This window comes from Trachypithecus francoisi, unplaced genomic scaffold (assembly GCF_009764315.1).
Source record: "Trachypithecus francoisi isolate TF-2019V2 unplaced genomic scaffold, Tfra_2.0 Lachesis_group6, whole genome shotgun sequence".
NCBI lineage: Eukaryota > Metazoa > Chordata > Mammalia > Primates > Cercopithecidae > Trachypithecus > Trachypithecus francoisi.
The window spans coordinates 70,215,371-70,226,737 of record NW_022681471.1 but is presented as its reverse complement, the minus strand read 5'-3'; the positions used below and the strand labels follow the sequence as shown (position 1 = coordinate 70,226,737).

The following is an 11,367-nucleotide window of genomic DNA, read 5'->3' as shown; positions in this document are numbered from 1 at the left end:
CTGAGCACTCCCGCTCCCGCTCCCGCCCCCGCCCCCGCTCCCGCTCCTGCTGGCGTCCTCTCCCACCGCCGCGGCCCCGCGGCCCCGCGGCCCCGCGGCCCCGCAGCCCCGCAGCCCCGCAGCAGCCACAGGGGGAACCAAAGAGACAGAAGCCTTCCCAGCTGCCCGGACCACAGACGCCAACACCCCCCGCCCCCCACCACACGCCGCCCGCCCGCCCGCGCCCCGCACCCTGCGCGCTAGCCCACGACCGAGCGGCGGCGGCAACAGCAGCTGGCTGCAGGCTGCTGCGACTCGCACCGGCGCGCTCCTGGCAACACCTGCCATCCCAGGTGACTTGAACTCGCCAGTTCGGATCCCCTGCGCCAGATCCCGCTTGCGCATCGGGTCTGGGTTCCGGCACCCACCGGCCCTCCTGCCCTCCCCCCCCCTCCGTCCCCCAGCTCGCGGGAAGGGAGGTCGCGGCAGCGGCCCGGCGGCAGCGGCGACCGTGGCGACAGCAGCGACAGTGGCGGCGGCGGTGGCGGCAGCGGCTGCGGCGGCGGCGGCGGCGGAGGCGGCGGAGGCTGCGGCGGCGACCGTGGCGGAGGCCGTGGCGGAGGCCTCCGTGGCGGAGGTGGAAGCAGAGGTGGAGGCTGAGGTGGAGGCCGAGGCCTCAATAGAGGAGGCAGCATCCGAGGCCACCCCGGGGGAGGCGGTGGCCGCCCGGGCGGCAACGGCGGTGGCGGTGGCGGAGGGCAGCAGCGCGGCCGGAGCCGCCGCCGCAGTGGAGGCTGCGGGGACCCCCTTGAGGGAGGGGGATGCGGATGGGGATGCGGATGCGGATGCGAATGCGAATGCGAATGAGGGGGTGGCGGCCGCGGTGGCGTCTGCGGCGGCCGCCGCGGATGCAGATGCGGATGCTGAGACCCGCGGGGACTGTGAGGGGAACCCAGATTTTCCGATGGCCTCCCTGTACGTGGGCGACCTGCACCCTGAGGTGACCGAGGCAATGCTGTACGAGAAATTCAGTCCAGCTGGGCCATCCTCTCATCCGCATCTGCAGGGACAAGATCACCCGCCGCTCATTGGGCTACGCATATGTCAACTACCAGCAACCGGTGGACGCCAAGCGGCCCTGGAGACCCTGAACTTTGATGTCATAAAGGGCAGGCCAGTGCGCATCATGTGGTCCAGAGGGACCCGTCGCTCCGCAAGAGCGGGGTGGGCAACGTCTTCATCAAGAACCTGGGCAAGACCATCGACAACAAGGCGCTGTACAACATCTTCTCGGCGTTCGGCAACATCCTTTCCTGCAAAGTGGCCTGTGACGAAAAGGGGCCCAAGGGCTACGGGTTCGTGCACTTCCAAAAGCAGGAATCCGCGGAGCGGGCCATCGACGTGATGAATGGCATGTTCCTGAACTACCGCAAAATTTTCGTCGGGAGATTCAAGTCGCATAAGAACGAGAGGCCGAAAGGGGAGCCTGGGCCAGGCAGTCCACTAGTGCTGACGTCAAGGATTTCGAGGAAGACACCGACGAGGAGGCCACCTTGCGATGAAGACATCCCAGGAGCTAGCCAGCCAGCAGAGCCAAACCTTGGCTCACACCCGGTTTACAACCCCCCACCCCCAGCCCTCCCCGCCAACCCACCAGCAGTGTGTTTATTGTATTGGGAGTGCAGGTCTCTCTCTCTCTCTCTCTCTCTCTCTCTCTCTCTCTCTCTCTCTCTCTTCTCTCTCTCTCTCCTCCCTCCCTCCCTCCCCCCCCCCCCTCCCCCTCTCTCTCCCCCCTTCCTATTTTCTCTCTCCACCTCTCCTCCACCCCTTCCTCTCCCCCGCCCACCCCTACAAGGGCGTTGTGAATAATCTTACTAATCTGTGCCATTTGTAGGTTAAAGGCTGCCTCTTCCCTGTGGTTTGGTTTAAAAAGCATTTTCATTCTCTGTTTACTGCACAGGTGATACAATTTCATGGTAGAAACATCAGAAAGGAGAAGGATGTTAGATAAGGGAAGAAGCAAGAGAGTAATTGCCCCTGGTCCTACTCCCCAGAGAGAACCACTTTTACCTTTTTGGTGTGCTGCTTTTCCAGGCTCTCTTCTCTCCTCTCTCTCCTTCGCTCACCCCCACCCCGCCTTCCCTTTTAACACACTGTTATAGAATGGTTCATGTATGTGGTGTTTCTTAACCCTTTTTCAGCAACTAAAACCAACAAAAATCAAACCATTGAACTTCTTTCCATGTTATCAACAGGCTTATGAAACGTCATCTTCAGTGCCTGCAGCGTGCTCCAGTGTATCCGTGGACCTTAACGTTTCTGTAATCATTCCCACATTGTTGGACATTCAGGTGGTGCCTAGTTCTTTCCCTGTGTTTAAGACCAACATTGCGTGCTCTGTGCTTTGATGAGTGAATCCTTCCTTGTCAAGCCAAATCTTTGCTAGCATCCCGGTGGGGTGGTCTCCTTAACTGTGGACTTGCAAGATCCACATAGAGACATTTTAAAGACTTTTCCTGTGTGTTGCCAAAAGGCCCCCTTCATAAGCATTGTACCGATTTGCACTCGTGCCGGCCGGCGCAGCTAGTAAAGAGTATGCCCGTTTCCCCTGCATAGTCTCCTGGTCACCGTAATTGATGGTATGTGTGTGTGCATGTGTGCGTGTGTGCCTGTGTGTGCGTGTGTGCCTGTGTGTGTGTGTGTGTCTTGGCCAGCTTGGCGGGCTGCAAAGGGTATTTCGCTGTCTTCGGTGGTTTTGCTGCAATCCACACTGTTTAATACCCCCTTCCCCTGTGCCCAATTGCTGTCCTTTTCCCTGTTGTCAGAAAAGTAATTCAGCGTCATTGCAGGAAAAAAAAAAAAAATCACGAAGCAGACAAATTAACAGAGGAAAATTAATGTCACCCGTAATAGTTTCTGATGATTACTTATACATTCCTGAAACATTTTCATCTGTATCTGCCCCGTAATTTTATGATATATATGTGAAATTATTGTATATACTGTTTCAATATCTGCTTTTTCACACATAAATATATATTATAGACATAGATTTATAGATATTCTTGAACTTTCATGTCATTAAATATTCTTCTAAAATAGTTTTCATGGATGTTTAGTGATCTAATGTGTGATTGGGCTGGATAGAGTGATAGATATATGTACATATTAGATATAGATATAGGGATATATTTGTTTTAAGTAATTGTTGGACATCTGGGTTGTTTCATTTTGTTTTCTTATGCAAGCCAAAGCTGCCAACAGGATCACAGTGCACAAACATTACATTCATGTTTATTTCCTGAACAAACGTTCATAGTATAATTGAATGATGAAAAGATTGGGAGGCTTAAAATCTTTTTTTTTCCTTCTTTAGTAAGTGACCTTTGATAAAGATAATACCAATTTACCCTCATAAACTACGCAGATATTGTGAGTGTACCTGGATACCTGTACAGTTTTTGAGACTTGATATTAAATTACTTATAATTTGAGATTTTTTGTTTCTATTTGTTTTAAACATTCATCTTTATGCAGACAATACATTATCAACTAAAAGCATTTTTTAAAATATTCTAAAGAAAAAATTGAAAATCATTCTTGATTCTACCACTTGACTAAAATAGAAAAAACTTTTGAAGCATTTGAGACATACATGAAAATAACTAATACCTCCAAAAATGTAATATAGGATGTATGTTTCATTGTGGTATATTTTCAGCATAAGAAATTTTACTTACCATCTTTCCAAATTCTTTAATAGTCTCCTATAATTTTATTTTTACTTAGTGTTTCATTTTACAGATGAACTATAATTTCTAAAATCCTGCCCCTCGATATATTTTTTAATGGCTATGGCTTTTCCATAACACATTTGGAGCTGAATGTTTGCTGACATCAAGAAATATTTAATTGCCTTACATACCTTGCTCTCTGTTGCCAAATACTTCTTCCACAAAGTTTGTGCCCTCCAACAGTGTCAGAGAATGCATATTTCCTTGATCATCTCCTTAAGTTAGTATTTTTTTAAGTTATGGGAAATTATTTAGGCTTGTAGTTTTAAAAAATTATTTCATTTTACAAGTGCGTTACCTTAAAAAGACACGCATATTATATATGCACAATAGCCACTTTAAAGAGATTATGCCTTTGCAGGCTTTGCCTTTTGTAAATTTTAAAACCATTATAAAATCATACTGAATATATTCTATACTAAATGTATATTCTATGTGTTCATAGTGAAAGTATTCTGTCAAAATTTTGTTTAAGTATATGGTAAATACATCTAAAACATCCTTTGCTACTAAATATTCTCCTGCAACTCACTGCCAGTGTATAAGTGGATCAGAATTGTTTTTTTAAGTGTTTCTTCACATTGGGCTTTAAAAAGTAGTTTCTAAATTTTTCCCAGAAACATGAATCTGTGGCAAATAATTCTGCAGCAGCATTCTTGTATTATTTACTTAAGATAAATACTTAAAAGGGGTGTTGAAAAGTAGAAATCTTTTAATATTCTTTAACTATATTATCAAGTAGCCTGACTACACCAATTTATATTTCCACTAGTACTTTAGAGAATGTCCATTTCCTGCACAAGTATCTCTTTGGATATTTTAAACTTTATTTTATTTTATTTTTTTGCCAATATAATGCTATGAGGACCATATCTCACTTTTTGTTTTTCTTTTTAATTTTTTTAAAAGTTTTGTTTTGTTATTCAAATAATGAAACTTCACTTTTAAAAGAAATCAAATAACATTCATAGGAAAAATAAAAGTCAATAATCATTCTCCTATCCATATATAATAATTGCCAACCTTTTGATCTATGCCATGGATCTATTTCAATAGATTTCACCTTCATCTCTCCTCCAATTTTGATAGATTTGGGTGTTTGTTGTTTCTGGTGTTTCCTCATTGAAACCAAAGCCGCTAAGAATATTCTGATGCTGAAATCATTGCTTTTATTCAGTATTGTTTCCTGAACAAACATTCTTACAAACAAATATGGAGTACCCCATTGCTGCTATATAGTACATATGATTTTAATTTTACACTTTTTCAATTAAATAGATAATAAAGTTTTATTACAAAATATTAGCAATTTCTGGCTATAAGAAAAAGAATTTAAAACTACCTATAACCCTATCTTTAGTGCTGCTTTTAATGTTTTGGTCAGTAGCTTTCTAGGATTGTATTATATACATATACATACATACCTATATATATATATATATATATATATATATATGGAGAGAGAGCCACCATCGTACAATATGTACATATTGTTACTATTATGATTTACATATGTATATATACGCAATACCAAATCATGCTTTACATCTTTACATTTTTCTGGAATCTTGTGTAATAATAAACCTCATATATTTTCATTTTTGTTTTTTTATACGATTTAAAATGGTCTTTGAATATTTATTGTGTATATGAATTCACTCATTTTTTTCATTCCTACATTGTCGGAAATTTTGTTTGTTTGTTTGTTTGTTTGTTTTTTGAGACGGAGTCCTGCTCTGTCGCCCGGGCTGGAGTGCAGTGGCCTGATCTCAGCTCACTGCAAGCTCCGCCTCCCGGGTTTACACCATTCTCCTGCCTCAGCCTTCGGAGTAGCTGGGACTACAGGCGCCCGCCACCTCACCCGGCTAGTTTTTTGTATTTTTAGTAGAGACGGGGTTTCACCGTGTTAGCCAGGATGGTCTCGATCTCCTGACCTCGTGATCCGCCCGTCTCAGCCTCCCAAAGTGCTGGGATTACAGGCTTGAGCCACCGCGCCCGGCTCGGAAATTTTATTTGTCCTCAATTATTCTTTAATTTCAGACCACTATGTTGACTGTCTTTTACCTAAATTTACAGTTATATCCATAATCTTTTCCATAACAGATACTTCTAGCATTAAAAACAAAATTATAGATCATTTTTAAGAACTTATACTTCGTGGTCAAATTCCCACTTATAAAGTTGTGTCAACTTACACGGTTACTCTGTTATTTCCATTCTAAAAGGATACCCAGTTCTCTGCAAAAGGCTCTAAACTGCGTATTATAATTATTTCAATTTTGCTGTGTTTTCAGTGGATAAATATGTAATTCATATTTTAAAATTTGATTTGTAATAACATTTTTTTCTTTCATTTCTGTTTTCTGGTCAAACAAATCCTAGAATCATAATGTATAGTTGAACAGAATGAAGAAGCAGCGTAATCCTACCACTGGGTAAAAACCACATTTAAAATGTTGTTGTATTCCTTTTCATACTTTTATAAATGTAAATATGCATGCATATTAAAGGGAAAGATCTCTGTATTAGGGTACTTCAGAAAAACAGAACCAATGTATATCTCAGAGAAACAGATTTATTTTGGGAATTGGCACACATGGTTTTGGAGGCTGAGAAGTCTACTGCCTGCAAGTTGTAGAACCAGGAAACTTTGAAAAAATAGGCAATATAGCAGGAGCAGATTGGGACAATGGGCATTTGGGCCATTTCTTCATGTAACTTACTTATGCCTTTGAAACATAGTCGAGCCTGATCACATATATACCACTTCCATTTTATGATAGAGTGCTGCTGTGCATGCCCAACTTTATGGCTTGGTGGGTCAGATATAACCCAGTTGATGATGGGCAGCTTGGGTAACATGGTAACTTGGCGGCCCATGATCAAGTGTTCAGTTTGTACTAAGGTCCAGCAGCAGGCCAGGAATTGTCTCTCAAAAGTAGAGTAGTTATCTGTGGATGACGACATGGCCTTGCTCAAAATCCTAAAGGCCTGTGCTGCAGTTTACCTATAGCGGCTTGATAAAGGCTCTAAATAGCATCCTTATCTGCTACTGATATCTTAAGCACCATTGGATCTGCTGGATTATATAGTCCAAGTGGCAGAGCAGCCAGAACCTGTTGCGTAGCCTTCTCTTGTTCTGGGCCTCACTCAAAACTAGCAACTTTTCAGGTTAATTGGTAAATGGGCCAGAGTAACACACCCAAATGAGGAATGTGTTGCCTCCAAAATCCAAATAGGCATTGTGTCTCTTTCTTAGTTGTGGAAGAGGCCACATGTAGCAACTTATCCTTCATGTTAGAAGTGATATCTCAACAGGCTGCATACCACTGTACCTATAGAAGTTTCACTAAGGTAGCAGGCCCCTGAATTTTATTTATGGTTTATTTCTTACTCCCTGACAGACAAATGTCTTAACAATAAGCCTAGAGTGGTTGCTACTACTCACTTACTAGGTGAAATCAGTATAATGTCATCAATGTAGTGGACCAGCATATTTTGTGGAAGGGGAAGGTGATCAAGATCCATTTGAATTAAATTCTGGCATAGGGCTTTAGAGTTGGTATACCCTCAAGATAGGACAGTGAAGGTGTATTTCTGGCTTTGCCAGCTGAAAGCAAACTGCTTCTGGTGGGCCATATGGACAGGGATGAAGGAAAAGATACCAGATAGCCGCATACACGATACCAGGAGATGTGTTAATTTGCTCAGACAATGAAACCACATCTGGCACAGCAGCTGCAATTGGAGTCATCACTTGGTTAAGCTTATAATAATCCACTGTCATTCTCCAGGATTCATTTGTCTTCTACACAGGTGAAATAGGAGAATTAAATGGGGATGTGGTGAGAATCACCACCCCTGCATCTTTCAAGCTCTTCATGAAGGTACTACTCTGCAATTTTTCCAGTGATGTATTGCATTTGGTTTGTTTTTCTAGGTAGAGGCAGTTCCAATGGCTTAAATTTGGCCTTTCACACCATAGTAGCTTTCACTTTACAGGTGAAAGAGCCAATGTTAAGATTCTGCCAGCATGTAAGTATGTCTACTCAAGTTATGCATTCTGGAACTGGGGAAGTAACCACAGGATGGGTTGGGGACCCACTGGACCCACAGTGACGTAGGCCATTGATCACCTGACCTCCATAAGCCAATATTCTTATTGGAAGGCCACAGTGATGTTTTAGGTCCTTGAAATTAGTGTCAGTTCAGAGCCAATGTCCAGCAGTCCCTGCAAAGTCTGATTATTTCCCTTTCCCCAATGGATATTTACTTTGGTATAAGGCTGTAGGTCCTTTAGGGAAGGCTGGGAGAAAGATTAACAGTACAAATTTTCAGTAATGTACTGGAGTTATTCCTAAAGGAGACCTTGCCTCCCCTTCTTTCAAAGGTTCTGGATCTGTAGTCTGGGACTTGACTGAGAAGCAGGCTGTGACTTTATGATTCAGGTTAAAAGTTTGTTTACTTAACCTAGAAATGTTCTGCTTATATAGATTAGGTAAAAATTTAGTAGGCTTGTCATCTATTTCACTTCTAGGAACACCATGCTTAATTAGCCAATGCCATAGGTCTGTGTGGGTCAGATCCTTCTGATTGCTGTTTGGATTTTGCTTTCCATAATGGTAATAATGCTGCCTTAGCTTGTTTTGTATGACTATAACAGAATACCATAGGCTGAGTAATTTACCAAGAAACTACATTTGTTTGGCTCATGGCCCTGGAGGCTGAGAAGTCTAAGAGAGCATGGTGCTGGCATCTTCTGAGGGTCTTCATGCTGTGTTATCTCATTGTGGAAGGTGTAAGGGCAAGAGAGGGTGACAGCAAGAGAGCAAAAGAGTCCAAAATCACTTTTATAACAAAGCCACTCTCAAAATAACTAACCTGCCCTCATGATAATAACATTAATTCATCCATGAGGGCAGAGCCCCCATGACCTAATCACCTCTTATTAGGCCTCACCTTTCAACACTGTTGCATTCGGGATTAAGCTTCCAGCACATGAATTTTGGGACACACATTCAAACCACAACATTTTACCCCAGACCCACTAAATTACTGTCCTGCTCACAATGTAAAATAAATTTATTCCACCCCAATAGTCCTAAAAGTTTTAACTCATTTCGGCATCAACTCAAAAGCCCAAAGCCCAGAGTCTCGTTTAAATCAGATGTGGGTGAGACTCAAGGCAAAATTCATACTGAGGCAAATTCCTCACTAACTGTGACACTGTGAAATTAAGAAGTTTTGTGCTTCTAGTCTAAAACACCAAAACCAATGGCAACAAAACCAAAATTGACAAATGGGATCTAATTAAACTAAAGAGCTTCTGCACAGCAAAAGAAACTACCATCAAAGTGTACAGGCAACCTACAGAATGGGAGAAAATTTTTGCAATCTACTCATCTGACAAAGGGCTAATATCCAGAACCTATAAAGAACTCAATCAAATTTACAAGAAAAAAACAAACAACCCCATCAAAAAGTGGGCAAAGGATACGAACAGACACTTCTCAAAAGAAGACATTCATACAGCCAACAGACACATGAAAAAATGCTCGTCATCACTTGCTATCAGAGAAATGCAAATCAAAACCACAATGAGATACCATCTCACACCAGTTAGAATGGCAATCATTAAAAAATCAGGAAACAACAGGTGCTGGAGAGGATGTGGAGAAATAGGAACACTTTTACACTGTTGGTCGGACTGTAAACTAGTTCAACCATTGTGGAAAACAGTGTGACGATTCCTCAAGGATCTAGAACTGGAAATACCATTCGACCCAGCCACCCCATTACTGGGGATATACCCAAAGAATTATAAGTCATGCTGCTATAAAGACACATGCACACGTATGTTTATTGTGACACTATTCACAATAGCAGACTTGGAATCAACCCAAATGTCCATCAGTGACAGACTGGATTAAGAAAATGTGGCACATACACACCTTGGAATACTATGCAGCCATAAAAAAGGATGAGTTTGCATCCTTTGTAGGGACATGAATGCAGCTGGAAACCATCATTCTCAGCAAACTATCACAAGAGCAGAAAACCAAACACCGCATGTTCTCACTCATAGGTGGGAACTGAACAATGAGATCACTTGGACACAGGAAGGGGATCATTACACACCGGATCCTATTGGGGGGTTGGAGGGAAGGATAGCATTAGGAGATATACCTAATGTAAATGATGAGTTAATGGGTGCGGCACACCAACATGGCACATGTATACATATGTAACAAACCTGCACATTGTGCACATGTACCCTAGAACTTAAAGTATAATAATAAAAAAAAACGAAGTTTTGTGCTTCTAATGTACAATGGTGAAACAGGTATAGGATTGTAAACCAAAAAGATGATTGTCAATTATGCCTTCATCTCACACTCAGTAAATCTACATTTTACATAAGATAAAGTAAACATAAAGTAGAGGATGAAGTCAATTATGCATTTGTCTTGGGGTGGACAAAAAGATTGCTTCTAGTCTTGTCTGTGTTCCGTGCCTGTAAAGATAAGCTGTTAATTTACACTGTCAGGGCGAGATTCAACAGAACCCTGTTTTAAGGTTAGTTTATCGGGGATATATGTATCATGAAAGATTTTGGGGCCTACAGAGAATTTCCCTGTGAGCAGTTTGTGAGGAAGGCCACTCAGGGGTATATGTGGCCTTCTGTCATTGCAGCTCTCTGTTTAGGAACAAAAGGAAGACAGTTTGTTTTGGCATGACTGAGTTCCCAAGCCTAAATCTCCCTTTGGCATAATGAATTTGGGGTCCTGAAATTCTGTTTTTCTTTCACATTTCCCCACTGTTCTTCAAAATCTTCTAGAGAAAGCATTGCAGAAGAAAATGAATCTCTACTCACAGGTTTCATCTGATCACTCATCACTAGGATGGTTTATTCCTAGAAGATTAGGTCCCCCATTGCAAGAAGGCTCATTCCTAGGAGGTCATGTTTCATGGAGAGAAAGAAACAGAAGGAGGAGAGAAAGAAAAAATAGGGGAGAAAAGGAACCAAGGCCAGATTATAGCAACAAAGGGAAAGCAATCCTCAAAACTGGTTCAGGCTATGCTACCGCCTCCTCAATCAGAGCAAATTTTGGGGCAATCATTATTCTAACTTTTTGGTTGCATGTTGACTTAGTGGGAAACATATGCCTTAACAATATGGTAAGAAAAAACAAGGCAGAACATAAGTTATTATTATTCCTATTATAATCAGTAGCTTTTGCCACCAAATTCCCCAGGACCCAAACCAACCACTTAAGCGGTTGATTCGTGAGAGTTTTGGGTCTGAAAGCTTGATTATTTGTGTTTTCATATCAGTCATAAGTCAAGTAATGTTATTGATTAAGCTGGGTTATAAACACAACAGTCAGTTTTTATGGTGGTACAGGATACCCTTGGGAAAATCATCTTCCTTAGATTTTGTTTGTATGGGAACATTTTTATTTCTACCTTATTTCTGAAGGGAGTATGTTCAAGGTCATACAATTTTACAGCACAGCTTTTCTCATAAGTGAGACCTCATTGTTTAGTAAGGAGATACTAATCAACTATAAATTAGGGCCTTTTGGGTATAATT

At 42.3% G+C, this 11,367-nt stretch overlaps 1 pseudogene; it reads left to right on the top strand.

Moving 5' to 3' along the window:
* Positions 1–440: 440 nt before the first annotated feature.
* Positions 441–1,615, top strand: LOC117077641 (annotated as a pseudogene).
* The last annotated feature ends 9,752 nt before the right edge of the window (positions 1,616–11,367 follow it).